The sequence below is a fragment of the Manis javanica genome, chromosome 4 (assembly GCF_040802235.1).
Source record: "Manis javanica isolate MJ-LG chromosome 4, MJ_LKY, whole genome shotgun sequence".
Taxonomy (NCBI): Eukaryota; Metazoa; Chordata; class Mammalia; order Pholidota; family Manidae; genus Manis; species Manis javanica.
This window is the reverse complement of record NC_133159.1, coordinates 26,808,929-26,828,400: the sequence shown is the minus strand read 5'-3', so window position 1 is coordinate 26,828,400 and position 19,472 is coordinate 26,808,929. Positions and strand designations below refer to the sequence as shown.

The 19,472-nt window shown below is 36.6% G+C and overlaps 1 protein-coding gene across 7 annotated transcripts in view; it reads right to left on the bottom strand.

Annotated features, from left to right (window-relative positions):
* Positions 1–19,472, bottom strand: part of ZMYM4 (zinc finger MYM-type containing 4) — a 163,334-nt gene that overhangs the window by 103,932 nt on the left and 39,930 nt on the right. The gene's annotated exons all lie outside the window — the stretch shown is intronic.

Sequence of the window (19,472 nt, the reverse complement as noted above, 5' to 3'; positions counted from 1 at the left end):
AGATATTTAACAAGTATGAAAACAGCATTTCTGGATCATTCATCTTACACAAAACTAGACTTATTTGTCATTTTCAGTAACATTTACTAATGCATATATTTTCTCTTTCTAAAAGTGAGGAAAAGATATAATCTCCTAAGTCAGTTTTGAGCATGTCACACATGGGAAAGTAATCTAGTAAATTGCTTTCCTAGTTATTGAAGCTAGATGTACTGAATCACATATCTCTAAAGCTCTTAACTGATGAAATACCTACAAATGCTTTTTTAGAATTATTAAAGGTTAGCTGTTCATTTTCTGGAAGGACCCACATAGACCTGAAACATACTTCTTTAAACCAATAATGCATCAATTATATATGTAAATTATTTGTGTGTGTGTGTGTGTGTAAGAATTGATTTATATGTAATCACAATGATAAACAGTTCTGTAATATTAAAAAAATGTAAATGATTATGTATCAATTTGATGAGCAGAAAGTAATTGTTATACCTTGATAAATTATATTATATATACATTTAGAATATAACATACATTTTTTTTAAGTAATGGCAACAACTGTTAATACAGTAAGATTTTTTATCTTAGCCAACACACAAATCCTTTACAAATCTTCTAACCTCTAGAACTGTCCTCGGGAACAACATAAAAGCTTACCTTTAGAACACTGGACAGACATTTGCTGCCACATTATTTTCAACAGTGAAAATTTAACAAGAAGTCCCTCTTCAGAGAAATCATTAAATGATTTATTAATACACATTAAACCATGAAATTCTATGTAGAATAGCAGAAAATTCTAGAGATGGATGGTGATGATGTTTACACAACAATCTAAATATACTTAATGACTTGAATTATAAGTTTAAAAATGATAAAATGGCAAATGTTTTATTTATTTTACAAAAAGAAGGACAAGGTGGATCTGAATATACTACTATAATGGGACACACACACTGAGAGAATACAGAAATGGTTTAACACTGCAACAAATAAGGTCACTTTCTAGGAGAAAAGGGTAAAGCATAATGACTATTTAAAGGGTACAGATATTCAGTCTGGGATAATGGAACAATTCTGAAGATGAACAGTGGTTACACAGCATGAAAGTTATTTATACAAATGAACTGTACACTTAAAAATGGTTAAAATGGTAAAATTTATACTTATGTATATTTTACACAATAAAAAATTAATAAAACTAAAACAAGCCCTCATATATGGGCTCAACAGCAAAATAGAGATGAAGAGGAAAAACAGATGAAATGGTGAAATCTGGTCTCACTGTTAAAACAGTAAGTCTGGTGCAAACATATTGACATATTGAGTAAAACAAAAAAAAAAGACTGAGAAGAAAAAATAGGAACAGAGCCTCAGAAACCTGTAAGACGGTATCAAAAGGTAAACATTCATGTAATCAAGAGTCCCAAAAAGAGACAAAATTTAGTGCAGAAAAAAATACTTTAAGAAATAAAGGGTAAAAACTTTCCAAATTTGAAAAATTGAAAAAAGACATAATAGAGCACAGATTCAAGGTATGCAAACCTCAAAAAGGATGACTCTAAAGATATGCACACCAAGACAGGCATAAGCTTATAACTATTGAAAACTAAAGACAAAGAAAAAAATATTAAAAAGAGCCAGAGAAAAATAACATATTACTTATCATTGCAAATTTCTCATCAGAAATCTTAGATGCCAAAAGAAAGTAGAAAAACATTTTTCAGGTGCTGAAAAAAAAAAGAACTGTCAACCCATGAATCTACATAAAATGAAAATACCTTTTAAGAATAACACTTAAAATAAAGATATTCTCTAATGAGGAAAACTGAAGCAGTCACTGTCAGCAGACCTGCTCTAAAAGAAATGCTAAAGAAAGTTCTTCATAAAATTGAAATGATATCAAAGTTTTGAATACCAAGAGTGAAGGAGCAACAGAATTGGTAATGATCTGACTAAATATAACTATTTACAAATATAAAAAGACCATTCTTCTACCCTTGAGTTCTTTTACATGTTTGACAGTTGAATGTAAAAATTATAACATCATATGATAGAGCTTTGGTATGTTTAAGTAATACGACAACTGCAACATAAAGAAGGGAAAAAAAACCCTACCTGGTGGAATCACAATTTCACTTGAAGTGATAAAATACTGATTTTAAGAAGCCAGTCCCAGAAGCCAGTTACATTACCTAATACACTGTAAGTCCATTTGTAATATTTTTGAAAAGACAAAACTATAGTGACAGAAAACACAACAGTAGTTGGTTACAGTGGTCAGGAAGGCATGGAGAGTGTGACTACAAAAGGAGAGCGTGAGGAGTTTAGGGAGATAGAGTAGTTATGAATCCTGTTTGTGGTAGTGCTTACAAGTACCTATATCTATGTTTAAAATTCATATAATGATACACCAACTATGAAAAAGAAATGTTAGTTTATGTTCATTTTAAAAATAAAAAACACATACACATAAATTAATTTATGCATAATTGTAAACAAATACACTGAGTAGGTAAATTACAAGAGAATTTTATCTTTTCTGTATACTTTTTCTATCTTTCAAATCATATGCAGTAACTACATGCTGTCTTTATAATATAAGATGCTCAAAAATTATCACAATATACTTAAGGTAAGAATATGCTATTAAATACAGGTCCCTCATAGTAATATATGGAAAATGAATACATAAGAACTTTATAAAAGTGTTCTCTAACCTCAAAGTATAAAGTTAATCATAACGGCAGACCACTGCTATCACCTCCCCTGACTCTTTCACAATCTCTCTCTCTCTCTCAAAATTAAGCCAAGAATAATCAGAAGACTTCTAAAGAATCAGATGAACTAGCCACATGCAAAAGAATGAAACTAGTAGTTTGCATATTGGTAGTTTGCAAAACCATTAAAAAGAAATTGGTAGTTTGCATATACCATTATATTTCATTTCCATGGTACACATTAGGTGCTCTATATACTTAAAAGAATGAACAAGCTTAAAAATTAAGTACATGTATTTAGACACAGAAAAATAACTAGCTTATGAATAATTTCAGCTTGCCCAAGGTTACCCAATCAGTAAGTGTCAGAGATAAAATTTGTAAGAAAATGTAAACATTTCTTTTACTCCACTAATATCCTGAAGGCTTTCTAAACTGTGAAGCACTGAATAAATCTACATCTACTAGGTTTTCACTACTCAACCAATGTTTTCTCACCCTACTCCATGATGTACATTTTTGCACACAAATTCAGTTAGTTTCCTTATCATTCCTACAACATACATTTAAAGTATGTACATACTGCATACAATTAAAGAACTTCAAAATGAAAGTGACATTATGATCATTTACTTAGTCATACCAGACAGACGCTTCTCACTTCACAGCTTATGAAAAATAAATCACCCAAGGACATAACAATAGTTAATATGTCCAGTTCGGTCACTACCTATCAAATATTTACTGAATATTTGACTGTCTGCTACAAATCAGCAGAAACTGTACTAGTCACAATATTAAAACAGAGCAGAGAAGTAAAACAAAGACTTATATATTCCTTCATACTCTACCAGAGAATACAGATATTAAACAAATTAGAAACTTAGATGAGTGCAATTATGGAGAAGAGAAAATTGCTATATTTAATGGAGATTTAATATAGCCTATAAATTAAAAAAAACATCTTTTGGACCAGAAGGATGAAAAAGCATTTATAATAAGGAGTTTTAAGAAGAGCAGAGTATACAGAGAAACTGAAAGAGGTCTACAACAGTTAAATGAACTGGGGGATAGGTCTAAAACAAATGAGAGGGAAAACTGGGTACATAATCAGGATCACCTATTCCCAGTCTATGGCTTTTTAACTTTTATCACATGGCTAATGAAGAATTTTAAGTGAGCAACATGATTAAAAATATTTTTTTAAAGATCGTTCTTACAAAACCAAGACTCAATAAACATTTGACAAAAACCAAAACCACCAAATTTGGAATAGAAATTCTAACTAAAAAACAAAATTAAAAATGTCAACAAACTGAAACATTTTAAAAAGTACAATTAATATCCTCTGAGGAACAAAAGGGATTACTGAATCTATGAACCAAAACAAGACTGGTATCAAAAGAATGTTGAAGACCTCAGAAATTAAGGAAGTACACCATGGTTAACTTTCATCTCTGGAATGAAAAAACAGAGTGACTTCATTAAAACTTTTATTAATATATATAAATAAAATTGTTCTGAAAACATCTTGTGTCTATAAGTAATAAAGGACTAACAAACCAATGGATATTTTAAAAATCAGAAATTAGGTTTGAGGGGCTCCCACAGGCTGAATTTGAGCATCAAAATAATGGCAACCATGGATCATAATACACTGATTTAAGAATCCATGAGACCACCCTGATATTAATGAAACAAATAAGCATACATAAAAATAAAATACAGACAAGGGCCTAAAGCATTATGAGGGGGAGGGGAGGGAGGGAGATAAATGGAATACGCTGTTGCTAAGGATGATAAATGAAGTAATTTTTAATGGTGATAACTCCATGCTGTATTCTGTAAGGCAATCTCAAAAAAAATTCAAAGAAGTGTACATAAATACTAAAAATGGAACAAAAAAAAGATGCAAACCAACTGAGATAAAAGAGGAACAAAGAATAGGATAAATAAGAAAACAAGAAGGAAGACTTAAAACGAACTATACAAATTGATCACTTAAATCTAAAATAAATACAACAACTAAAAATGGTTACCTTAGGAAAAAAGGCAAAACACAACTACATGGTATTATAAGAAAGACATTTTAAATATACAGACACAGATACACTGAAAGTAAAAGGGGGAAGGAGAACACATAGCATACAAATACTAAGAATAAGAAAGCTGACATAACTAAAGGTCAGATAAAGCAGACTTAAAATATTCCAAAAACAATCATTTAATAATGATTGTCAACAAGGTATATTCTAAATACGTGGCAACTAATAAACGTAACTTCAAAATACATGAAGCAGAAACAAAACTGAAGTGAGAATCAAAAAATCTACAACTATGACTGTAGATACATAGTGGTCTATTTTTTGAATAAGGAGACAAAAATTACCAAATTGAAGACAGAAAATTTTAGCCCTATCAGTAAAATTGACCTAACTGACCTAATTGATATTTATAAAAACACCAAGCAACTGTAGTATATACTACTTTTTAAGCATCAAAATGCTGTACCACAAAAAACAAAAATAAGATAATTGGAATAATAGGATATATTCACTGATCTCAGCAGTCTTAGGTATCAACAAATAACAGCACTGAAATCTGTACACTAAACAGGCTTCTAAGTATGTCAAAGAAAAATGTAAAATAAAATGACATGGGAATAAAGTATTTTGAACTATGACAATGAGAACAAAACTTACCAGGAGTTTTGGGATGCATATAAAGCAGAGCTCAGAGATGTCTATAGTTTAAAAAGTTTGTATTTTTAAAATGGGTATCAAACCAGGAAGCTAGGAAAAGACAGAGAAGTAAACCAAAAAAAGTGAGAAAGAAATAAGGAGCAAAAATCAATTAAACTAAAAATGGGAAACAATTTAAAAATCAGTAAAAAAGCTGGTTCTCTCAAAATCAATATAATTGAAAACTCTACTTAAACTGATCAAAGAAAAAACAAAGATACAAAGTGACATTTAGGAATCAAAGGGATATAGCTACACATTTACACACATTAAAAGGACAATCAAGGAATAAGTACAGTTTTATGCCAATAAATTCAGTTAAGATGAAATGGACAAATGCCTCTAAAGACTCAAATCACCAAAAATAAAACAAGAAAAAATAGAAATTACTCTATTTTAAAAAGTAAACTATTATTTGAACCTCTCACAAACTTATTCAGAAATTAAGGGGAAGAAGTATTTCTAAACTAAATTTATAAGGTCAGACTACCCTGATACCGAAACAGATGAAAAAAGTACAAACAAATAAACTAGTAATCAATACTACACATGAACACAAATACAAAAATCCTTATCTAGGTATTTTAAAATTAATCCAGCAACATATAAAATTTATCATCCATTATGATCATATGGAGCTTAGTACAGGAATGCAAGGCTGCTTTAACATTTAAAAAGCAAACGAACAGATTGAAAATGAAGAAATCTGTAAGATCTTCGTAATACATACAGGAAAAGCATTAGGCAAAAATCTAACTCCATTAAGTTAAAAACTATCAAGAACACAATAATAGAAGGAACTTTCTAAACCTGAAAGAATCTATGAAGATCCTACAACTAGGATAATACTTCATGACAAAAGACTAAACGCTTTCACCCTAAAGTCTGGAGTAAGGCAAGGAGGTCCACTCTTCCCATTTCTATTCAACACTGTACTGAAAGACCTAGTGGAACCAATATTGCAAGAATAGTAAGAGAGCAATCAGAACAGAAGTCAATGTTTATTTCAGATAATATAATCATGTACATAGGCATTCCTAAGAATCTCCAAAAAGCTTCCAAAATTAATGAATTTAGCAAGATCCCAGGTCAAAAAGGTAAAATACAAAAAACCAACCTTATTACTATACACCAGCAATAAATACTTGAAAAAGGAAATGTTAAAAACCTGCATCTATTAAGGTTAACTAGACTTACTGTGATTATCATTTTGCAATATGTACAAATACAGAATCATATTATAAAACCTGAAATTAACATATCATATATCAATTATATCTCAATTTTTAAAGTATGTATTGAGATTTTGAGACAATAGAAGAGTAAGGAAGCACTAAGATTCTGTCTCCCTACCTAGACTACAACTGCACAGGCAGAATTTGTCTGATATAACTAATTTGGAACTTAGAGTCTACTGAAAGCTTGAAACTTCCAGGAAGATACAGAAGGAAAATTCTGGTCTTTTTCAACTGTCATAGGATAAAAGATACCCATGGCTCCACCTCCAGCTATGTGCTGGGCAGATGTACACACCATCTAGAAGCAGCTTGTGGGAACTAGCGTGGAAAAAATGACTGTGTCCTCCAAATATTAGGTATCTGGGCTCTAATTCCTTATTGATCCTTCTGATCACAGAAATGAAGACAAAGAGGCAAGTGGCCATTCTTTGTTGCATCTACCCACATTGCTACAAGTCTCTCCCTTTCACCTGGTGTCCTTTTCCCCTTTCATTTTTCTCTGTATTGCATTTTAGGAGCCAAATATTAATGATCAGGATATTAAAAAACAACTGCATATACAGAAGAAATTACAAAGTTGACATGCACATACAGGGAAGGCACAAAGTGAGAAAAGACAAGAATTTATGTTTACATCTCAGTCTCAAAGACAAAGTAAGATAACCAAAAAAAGAAAGAACACCAATTCTGGGGAAAAGTAGAGAATCTGGTGTATAGTTACCATATTACTAGGGTGAGTGAGATGCCCACACCCACACCCACACCCACCCACACACACACACACACACACACACACACGCACGCACACACACACGCACACACACACAAATCACAAAATTATGAAAAGTATGGCCTATAAAAAGGAAAAACATGAACTAACAGAAACTATCCCTGAAAAGAACTGACAGTGGACCTACTAAACAAAAACATTTAAAAAACTGTCTAAAGAAGTTCAAAGTACTAAAGGAAAATACAAAAAAAATATATTTTAAATTATGTAAAAAACAAATACTGATAGAGATAGAAAACCTATAAAGACACAAAAAAGAAATTCAACACACAAAAAGTACAATAACTGAAATTAAAAACCCACTAGAGGGATCAAAGGCAGAACTAAGCAGGCAAAGGAAATCAGCAAACTTGAAGATAAGGGGATGGAAATGATCCTATCTTAGAAACAGAACAAAAAATGAAAGAACAATGAACAGAGTAAGGTACCTCTGGACACCAACAAGAGGACTGAATAAAAATCATAGCAGTTCCACGAGGAGAGGACAGGCAGAAAGGGGCAAGGAGAATATGTGAAGAAATAATAACTGAAAACGTGCTCAAACTTAATGGAAAACATGAAATAAAAATCCACGAGGCTCAACAAGCCCCACATGAAACAACCTCAAAGAGAACCACAGCATAATGAGACACTCTGGACAAGAAAGATAAAGACAGAATTTTGAAAGCAGCAAGAGAGGTATATCCAAGAGCTGATACAGCCAAAGTGCTATAACAAAAGAAAAACAGTTAACCAAAAATAATATACCCAACAAAAATATCCTTCAAAAGATAGGGGGAAATTAAGAAATGCCAAAACAAACAAAAGCTGAGAGAATTCATTATCATCACTACAGTTGTCCTGCAAGAAAGGCTCAAGAGATCTGGAGGTGTGAAAAACAAAATTCTCTCAGGACAGCAATTCAAAGCCATACGAAGAAATAGAGATTCTCAAAAAAGGTAAATACAGGAGAATTAAATAGGATGGAAGCATGGGAAGTGAGGCAGAAACCTCCTCCCAAAACTGCATATAATACTAAAATACAGCAAATACAACTAATACTGAAAGAGCGACAGAAGACTACAGCAGATGGCCTACATATAGGAAAAAAAGACCTTATGGAAAAGGATAAGGTAGCAAAGCGATAATCCAGCAGCATCTAAGCCTTCCCCCGACACGAAATCACTGGCAGGAGGAAGAGAAACGGAGTGGGAAGAGAGTAAAGCCCAGGACTGCAAAACACCCACAGATGGAGATCTGCTCCAGAAGCATGAACCCATATTAAATGGTGATCTGGATATTAAAGAGGTTGGAAAGCAAAGACATGCAGAACACTCAGAGAGACGGAGATTCCACACACTTATAGAGAACAGGTACCCCAAATCAGCCACTCCGGGACAAAAGTAAGGCAGGCATCTTGAAAGACTTCCCAACAGCAAGAGGGCACCTAAAGGGGCAAGGATTACACAGAGCATGCTGCTCAGGAGAAAGAACAAGTGGACAAAATGATCCCAGCACTCTCAGAGCAGCAGGTTAGAACTTTCAGAAGTTTCATGTGCTCCATTTCCCTGGCTAGTGAAGCCACTGAGAAGCCCCAATGTGATACGTAACCTGCCACTCCTTCCTCCCAGCTGACAATTCGCAAACCTGCTGCACCCACCATGCCACCACTCCAGCTGTAGAGCAGCCACGCCTATGGCACCTAAAAGGGCATAATGCAGAGTCTCCTCCCTGTGCACTCAGCCCACTGGTCCTGGCAGTGGAGGCAGGCACTGCAGGCAGGAAGCAGGAAAAGAGCCCTTCCCTCCCGCCAGACAATGGTACTGAGTGCCTGCAAGCCCCACCACTGCTCCAGGGACTGGGAAGCTCCAGAGAATAGAGCTTTTGAGCACTAAAGGATGCTAACAGTAAAGTTATTACTTGACAGTAACCATTAGAGATAAAAAACAGCAAAGGAACTGACACAAACCAAAATCCTTCAAACACCAGAAAGACAACAAAGTGAAACTGAAATCACCAATCCTCTAGGTAGATTTCAAAATAAAAATCATAAACATGTTCATGGAGCTACAGAAAAATATTCAAGACCTAAGGGAGGACATCAAGAAAGGAACAGAAACTTTGAAAAATACAGAATCTGAAATGAAACATACAACAGAGGGACTGAAAAGCAGATCAGATGAAGCAGAGATGGTAAATGAAACAGAAATGAGAGAAGAGGAATACAAAGGAACTGATGTAAAAAGAGAGAAAAGAATCTCTAGGAATGAAACAACATTAAGAGAACTCTGCAGCTAATCCAAACAGAACAATATGTACATTATAGGGTAATAGAAGAAGAGAGAAAAAAAGGGATATAAAGTGCCTTTGAGGAAGTAACTGCTGGAACCTTCCGCAATCTGGGGAAGGAAATAGTCTCTCAAGCCACGGAAGTGCACAGATCTCCCAACACAAGGGACCCAAGAAGGACAACACCAAGACGGACAATAATTAAAATGTCAAAGGACAAGAACAAGGACAGAGCACTAAAAAGCAAGAAAGAGAAAAAGATCACATACAAAGGAAAACCCAACAGGTGATCATCAGATTTCTCAAAAGAAACCTTACAGGCCAGAAGGGAGTGACATAATATATTTAATGCAATGAAACAGAAGAGCCGTGAAGCAAGAATACTCTACCTGGCAAGATTATCATTTAAAAAATTGTAGGAGGGATTAAACAATTCCCAGATAAGCAAAAGTTGAGAGAATTTACCTCCCACAAACCATCTCTACAGTGTATTTTGGAGGGACTGCTATAGATGTAAGTGCTCCTAAGGCTAAACAGCTCTCACCAGAAAAAATAAAATCACAGTAAAGGAAGCAAACCAATTAATTACTAAGCATATGAAAAACTGAATCAACTACCCACAAAGTCAGTCAAGGGAAACATAAAGAGTACAGAATATGACACCTAATATATAAAGAGTGGAGGAGGAGGAAAAAGAAAAAAAATACCTTTAGACTCTGTTTGAAACAGCATAATAAGTGAGTTAAGTTAGACTGTTAGATAGTAAAGAAGTTGCCCTTGAACCGTTGGTAACCACAAAAGCCTGCAATGGCATTAACTTCGTATCTATCAATAATCACCCTAATTGTAAGTGGATCGAATGCCCCAATCAAAATAAACAGCATTACAGAATGGATAAGAAAAACTAGACCCCTCTAGATAATGCCTACAAGAGACTCACATAAACCCAAATATATACACAGATTAAAAGCGAAGGGAAGGAAAAGGATATTTTATGCCAATAATAGGGAGAAAAAAGCAGGAGTGGCAGTACTTGTATCAGACAAAACAGACTTAAAAACAAAAGACAAGGACATTACATAATGACAAAGGGGTTAGTCCAACAAAAGGATATGACCATTATAAATATCTATGCACCCAACACAAGTGCACCTACATATGTGAAACAAATACTAACAGAATTAAAGAGGGAAAGAGAATGCAATGGAATCATTTTAGGAGATATTAATACACCACACACTCCAAAGGACAGATCAACCACACAGAAAATAAAGAGACAGAAGCACCAAACAACACATTAGAACAGATGGACTTAACAGAAAAACTACAGAACACTCCACCCAAAAGCAGCAGGATACACATTCTTCTCAAGTACACATGGGACATTTTCCAGAATAGATCATATACTGGGACATAAAAAAAGCCTCAGGAAATTCAGGATGATTGAAATTTTACCAACCAGCCTCTTAGACCACAAAGGAATCAAACTAGAAATAAATTATGCAAAGAAAACAAGAAGACAAACACATGAAGGCTTAACAACAGGTTCCTAAATAATCAATGGATCAATGACCAAATGAAAACAGAGATCAAGAAATATACGGAGATAAAAAGAACTCAACACCCCAAAATTTGTGGGACGGAGGAAGATAGACCGAGCTATAATAGAAGTGTAGAACAATGCAAGCTTAGTTCAAGAAAGAAGAACAATCCCAAATGAACACTCTAAACTCACAATTAATGAAACTAGAAAAAGAAGAACAAATCAGGCCCAAAGTCAGTAGAAGGGCAGACATAATAAAGATTAGAGCAGAAATAAATAAAATTGAGAAGAATAAAACAATAGAAAGAATCAATATAACCAGGAGCTTGTTCTTTGAGAAAATAAACAAAATAGATAAACCCCTAGCCAGACATATCAAGAAAAAAAGAGTCCACACACATAAGCAGAATCAGAAATGAGAATGGGAAAATCAGTACAGAAAACACAGAAATATAAAGAATTATTAGAGAATACTATGAAAAATTATATGCTAACAAATTGGATTACCTAGAAGAAATATACAACCTTCTAGAAAAACAAAAACTTCAAAGACTGACCCACAAAGAAACAGAAAATCTGAACAGGCCATTTAACAGTAATGAACTGGTAATCAAAAAACTACCCAAGAAAAAAATGCCTGTACAAGATGACGTCACTGCTGAATTTTATCAAACATTTAGTGAAGACCTAATACCATCCTCCTTAAAGTTTTCCAAAAACTAGAAGAGGAGGGAATACTTCCAAACTCATTCTACGTGGCCAGCATCACTCTACTACCAAAACCAGGCAAAAACACCACAAAAATAGAAAATAACAGACCAATATCCCTGATGAACATAGATGCCAAAATACTCAGCAAAATATCAGCAACCCAAATTCAAAAATACATCAAAAAGATCATCCATCATGATCAAGTGGGATTTATACCAGGGATGCAAGGATGGTACAATATTTGAAAATCCATCAACATCATATACACCAACAAATGGAAGAACAAATATCATATGATCATCTCAATAGATGCTGAAAAAGCATTCGACAAAATCCAACATACACTCATGATAAAAATTCTCAAAAAAATGGTTATAGAGGGCAAGTACCTCAATATAATAAAGGCCATATATGACAAACCCAAAGACAAGATCATACTTAACAGCAAAAATCTGAAAGCTTTGCCTCTAATATCAGGAACAAGAAAAGGATGCCCACCAACACAGTACTAGAGTTCCTAGCCAAGGCAATCAGACAACATAAAGAAATAAAAGTAATCCAGATCAATAAGGAAGAAGTTAAACTGTCACTGTGCAGATGACAATACTGTACATAAAAAACCCTAAAGAATCCACCAAAAAACTACTAGAACTAATAACTTAATTCAGCAAAGCTGCAGGATACAAAATTAATACACAAGAATCTGTTGCATTCCTATATACAAATTATGAACTACAGGAGAAATCAGGAAAACAATTCCATTTACAGTTGCATCAAAAAGAATAAAATACCTAGGAATAAATCTAACCAAGGAGGTGAAAGACTTATATGCTGAAAACTACAAGACAGTCACAAGAGAAATTAAAGAAGACAACATTAAATAGAAACACATCTCGTGCTCATGGATAGGAAGAATTAATATTGTCAAAATGGCTATCCTGCCTAGAGCAATCTACATATTCAATGCAATCCCTATCAAAATAGCAACAGCACTTTTCCATAAACTAGAGCAAATAGTTCTAAAATTCATATGGAACCACAAAAGACCCTGAATAACCAAAGCAATCCTGAGAAGGAAGAATGAAGCGGGGGGAATTATGCTCCCCAACTTCAAGCTCTACTACAAAGTCAGAGTAATGAAGACAATTTGGTACTGGCACAAGAACAGATCCATAGACCAGTGGAACAGAATAGAGAACCCAGATATTAACCCAAGAATATATGGTCAATTAATATACAATAAAGGAGCCATGGATTTACAAAGGGGAAATGACAAGACTCTTCAACAGCTGGTGTTGGCAAAACTGAAAAGCTACATGTTAAGAGAATGAAACTGTATTACTGTCTAACCCCATACACAAAAGTAAACTCAAAATGGATCAAAGACCTGAATGTAAGTCATAACGATAAAACTCTTAGAAGAAAACATAGGCAAAAATCTCTTGAATAGCTGGCGGAGCCAAGATGGCGGCGTGAGTAGAGCAGTGGAAATCTCCTCCCAAAAACACATAGAGCTATGAAAATATAACAGAGAAAAATCTTCCTAAAATAGAGACCACAGGACACAGGACAACATCCAGACCACATCCACACCTGCAAGAACCCAGCGCCTTGTGAAGGGGGTAAGATACAAAACCCAGCCCGGCGGGACCCGAGCGCCCCTCCCCCCGGCTCCCGGCGGGTGGAGAGAAACCGGAGCGGTTTTTTTTTTTTTTTTTTTTTTTGGCGAGCGCTTTTTGGAAGCCTTAGAGGGACGGGCCCCCGTTGCTGGGGAGGCAGGGTGGCGGGACCGGTGAGGAGGTGCCTGGGAACGGCGCCGGAGGACAAAGAATATCCCGCGTTTCTCCCTGCGAGACCTGGGGGCGGATGCCTGAGACCGGTGCCTGAGGACGGAGGAGGTCGCGCGTTTTTCCCCCTTTTTTTTTTTTCTCTTTTTGGCGAGCGCTTTTTGGAAGCCTTGAAGGGACGGGGACCCCAGTGCTAGGGAGGCACGGTGGCGGGACTGGTGAGCGGGTGGCTGGGACCGGCACCTGAGGACAAAGAATATCCCCCGTTTTTCCCTGCGGGACCGGTGGGCGGGTGCCTGAGACCGGCACTTGAGGACAGAGGAAATCGCGCGTTTTTCCCCTTTTTTTTTTCTCTTTTCTGCGAGTGCTTTTTGGAAGCCTAAAAGGGACAGGGACCCCGGTGCTAGGGAGGCAGGGCGGCGGGACTGGTGAGCGGGTGCCTGGGACCGGCACCTGAGGACAAAGAATATCCCGCATTTTTCCCTGTGGGACCGGTGGGTGGGTGCCTGAGACCGGCACCTGAGGACGGAAGAAATCGCGCGTTTTTCCCCTTTTTTTTCTCTCTTTTTGCCGAGTGCTTTTTGGAAGCCTTGAAGGGACAGGGACCCCGGTGCTAGGGAGGCAGGGCGGCGGGACTGGTGAGCGGGTGCGTGGGACCACTGCCTGAGGACAAAGAATATTGAGCGTTCCTTCCCTGCGGGACCGGTGGGTGGGTGCTTTTTGGAAGCCTTGAAAGGACAGGGACCCTGGTGCTAGGGAGACAGGGCAGCAGGACCAGTGAGCGGGTGCCTGGGACCGGCACCTGAGGACAAAAAAAAAAAAAAAAAAATCGCTTGTTTTTTCCTTTTTTTTCCTTTTTTTTTTCTCTTTGTTTCTGTTCCCTCTCTCATTGTTGCTGCTGTTGTTTTGGTTTGGAGAGTGCTTTTTGGAAATCTTAAAGGGGCAGGACAGGTCACTTAGACCAGAAGCAGGGAATCTGGGGATCTCTGGGCACTCTAACCCCCTGGGCAGCAGGGAGCACAGAGGCCCCTTACGGAGATAAATAGTCTCCTGGCTGCTCCCCCTCCAACGGGGCTCCACCATTTTGGAGGAACAGCCCCAGCCAGGCCAAGCCCACAGCAACAGCGGAGATAAACCCCAAAGCAACTGGGCAGGAAGCAGAAGCCCTGTCTGCGCACAGCTGCCCAGCACAAGCCACTAGAGGTCGCTATTCTCCCAGGAAAAGGCTACAAACCAACAAGAAGGGAAGCTCTTCCAGCGGTCACTTGTACCAGCTCTGCAAACTATCTCTATCACCATGAAAAGGCAAAACTACAGGCAGGCAAAGATCACAGAGACAATACCTGAGAAGGAGACAGACCTAACTAGTCCTCCTGAAAAAGAATTCAAAATAAAAATCATGAACATGCTGACAGAGATGCAGAAAAACATGCAAGAGCAATGGGATGAGATGCAGAGAAAAATGCAAGAGCAGTGGGATGAAGTCCGGAAGGAGATCACAGATGTCAGGAAAGAGATCACAGAAGTGAAACAATCCCTGGAAGGATTTATAAGCAGAATGGATAAGATGCAAGAGGCCATTGAAGGAATAGAAGCCAGAGAACAGGAACGTATAGAAGCTGACATAGAGAGAGATAAAAGGATCTCCAGGAATGAAACAACACTAAGAGAAATATGTGACCAATACAAAAGGAAAAACATTCGTATTATAGGGATACCAGAAGAGGAAGAAAGAGGAAAAGGGATAGAAAGTGTCTTTGAAGAAATAATTGCTGAAAACTTCCCCAAACTGGGGGAGGAAATAATCGAACAGACCATGGAATTACACAGAACCCCCAACAGAAAGGATCCAAGGAGGACAACACCAAGACACATAATAATTAAAATGGCAAGGATCAAGGACAAGGAAAGAGTTTTAAAGGCAGCTAGAGAGAAAAAGGTCACCTATAAAGGAAAACCAATCAGGCTAACATCAGACTTCTCAACAGAAACCCTACAGGCCAGAAGAGAATGGCATGATATACTTAATGCAATGAAACAGAAGGGCCTTGAACCAAGGATACTGTATCCAGCACGACTATCATTTAAATATGATGGTGGGATCAAACAATTCCCAGACAAGCAAAAGCTGAGGGAATTTGCTTCCCACAAACCACCTCTACAGGGCATCCTACAGGGACTGCTCTAGATGGGAGCACTCCTAAAAAGAGCACAGAACAAAACACACAACATATGAAGAATGGAGGAGGAGGAATAAGAAGGGAGAGAAGAAAAGACTCTCCAGACAGTGTATATAACAGCTCAATAAGCGAGCTAAGTTAGGCAGTAAGATACTAAAGAAGCTAACCTTGAACCTTTGGTAACCATGAATCTAAAGCCTGCAATGGCAATAAGTACATATCTCTCAATAGTTACCCTAAATGTAAATGGACTTAATGCACCAATCAAAAGACACAGAGTAATAGAATGGATAAAAAAGCAAGACCCATCTATATGCTGCTTACAAGAAACTCACCTTAAACCCAAAGATAAGCATAGACTAAAAGTCAAGGGATGGAAAAACATATTTCAGGCAAACAACAGTGAGAAGAAAGCAGGGGTTGCAGTACTAATATCAGACAAAATAGACTTCAAAACAAAGAAAGTAACAAGAGATAAAGAAGGCCACTACATAATGATAAAGGGCTTAGTCCAACAAGAGGATATAACCATTCTAAATATATATGCACCCAATACAGGAGCACCAGCATATGTGAAGCAAATACTAACAGAACTAAAGAGGGAAATAGACTGCAATGCATTCATTGTAGGAGACTTCAACACACCACTCACCCCAAAGGATAGATCCACCGGGCAGAAAATAAGTAAAGACACACAGGCACTGAACAACACACTAGAACAGATGGACCTAATAGACATCTATAGAACTTTACATCCAAAAGCAACAGGATATACATTCTTCTCAAGTGCACATGGAACATTCTCCAGAATAGACCACATACTAGCTCACAAAAAGAGCCTCAGTAAATTCCACAATATTGAAATTCTACCAACCAATTTTTCAGACCACAAAGGTATGAAAGTAGAAATAAATTCTACAAAGAAAACAAAAAGGCTCACAAACACATGGAGGCTTAACAACATGCTACTAAATAATCAATGGATCAATGAACAAATCAAAATAGAGATCAAGGAATATATAGAAACAAATGACAACAACAACACTAAGCCCCAACTTCTGTGGGATGCAGCGAAAGCAGTCTTAAGAGGAAAGTATATAGCAATCCAGGCACACTTGAAGAAGGAAGAACAATCCCAAATGAATAGTCTAACATCACAATTATTAAAACTGGAAAAAGAAGAACAAATGAGGCCTAAAGTCAGCAGAAGGAGGGACATAATAAAGATCAGAGAAGAAATAAACAAAATTGAGAAGAATAAAACAATAGCAAAAATCAACGAAACCAAGAGCTGGTTCTTTGAGAAAATAAACAAAATAGATAAGCCTCTAGCCCAACTTATTAAGAGAAAAAGAGAGTCAACACAAATCAACATAATCAGAAATGAGAATGGAAAAATCACGACAGACTCCACAGAAATACAAAGAATTATTAAAGACTACTATGAAAACCTATATGCCAACAAGCTGGAAAACCTAGAAGAAATGGACAACTTCCTAGAAAAATACAACCTCCCAAGACTGACCAAGGAAGAAACACAAAAGTTAAACAAACCAATTACAAGCAAAGAAATTGAAACAGTAATCAAAAAACTACCCAAGAACAAAACCCCGGGGCCGGACGGATTTACCTCGGAATTTTATCAGACACACAGAGAAGACATAATACCCATTCTCCTTAAAGTGTTCCACAAAATAGAAGAAGAGGGAATACTCCCAAACTCATTCTATGAAGCCAACATCACCCTAATACCAAAACCAGGAAAAGACCCCACCAAAAAAGAAAATTACAGACCAATATCCCTGATGAATGTAGATGCAAAAATACTCAATAAAATATTAGCAAACAGAATTCAACAGTATATCAAAAGGATCATACACCATGACCAAGTGGGGTTCATCCCAGGGATGCAAGGATGGTACAACATTCGAAAATCCATCAACATCATCCACCACATCAACAAAAAGAAAGACAAAAACCACATGATCATCTCCATAGATGCTGAAAAAGCATTTGACAAAATTCAACATCCATTCATGATAAAAACTCTCAGCAAAATGGGAATAGAGGGCAAGTACCTCAACATAATAAAGGCCATATATGATAAACCCACAGCCAGCATTATACTGAACAGCGAGAAGCTGAAAGCATTTCCACTGAGATCGGGAACCAGACAGGGATGCCCACTCTTCCCACTGTTATATAACATAGTACTGGAGGTCCTAGCCACGGCAATCAGACAAAACAAAGAAATACAAGGAATCCAGATTGGTAAAGAAGAAGTTAAACTGTCACTATTTGCAGATGATATGATACTGTACATAAAAAACCCTAAAGACTCCACTCCAAAACTACTAGAACTGATATCGGAATACAGCAAAGTTGCAGGATACAAAATCAACACACAGAAATCTGTAGCTTTCCTATACACTAACAACGAATCAATAGAAAGAGAAATCAGGAAAACAATTCCATTCACCATTGCATCAAAAAGAATAAAATACCTAGGAATAAACCTAACCAAGGAAGTGAAAGACTTATACTCTGAAAACTACAAGTCACTCTTAAGAGAAATTAAAGGGGACACTAATAAATGGAAACTCATCCCATGCTCATGGCTAGGAAGAATTAATATCGTCAAAATGGCCATCCTGCCGAAAGCAATATACAAATTTGATGCAATCCCTCTCAAATTACCAGCAACATTCTTCAATGAATTGGAACAAATAATTCAAAAATTCATATGGAAACACCAAAGACCCCGAATAGCCAAAGCAATCCTGAAAAAGAAGAATAAAGTAGGGGGGATCTCACTCCCCAACTTCAAGCTCTACTACAAAGCCATAGTAATCAAGACAATTTGGTACTGGCACAAGAACAGAGCCACAGACCAGTGGAACAGATTAGAGACCCCAGAAATTAACCCAAACATATATGGTCAATTAATATTTGATAAAGGAGCCATGGACATACAATGGCAAAATGACAGTCTCTTCAACAGATGGTGCTGGCAAAACTGGACAGCTACATGTAGGAGAATGAAACTGGACCATTGTCTAACCCCATATACAAAGGTAAACTCAAAATGGATCAAAGACCTGAATGTAAGTCACGAAACCATTAAACTCTTGGAAAAAAACATAGGCAAAAACCTCTTAGACATAAACATGAGTGATCTCTTCTTGAACATATCTCCCCGGGCAAGGAAAACAACAGCAAAAATGAGCAAGTGGGACTACATTAAGCTGAAAAGCTTCTGTACAGCGAAAGACACCATCAATAGAACAAAAAGGAACCCTACAGTATGGGAGAATATATTTGAAAATGACAGATCTGATAAAGGCTTGACGTCCAGAATATATAAAGAGCTCACACGCCTCAACAAACAAAAAACAAATAACCCAATTAAAAAATGGGCAGAGGAACTGAACAGACAGTTCTCCAAAAAAGAAATACAGATGGCCAAGAGACACATGAAAAGATGCTCCACATCG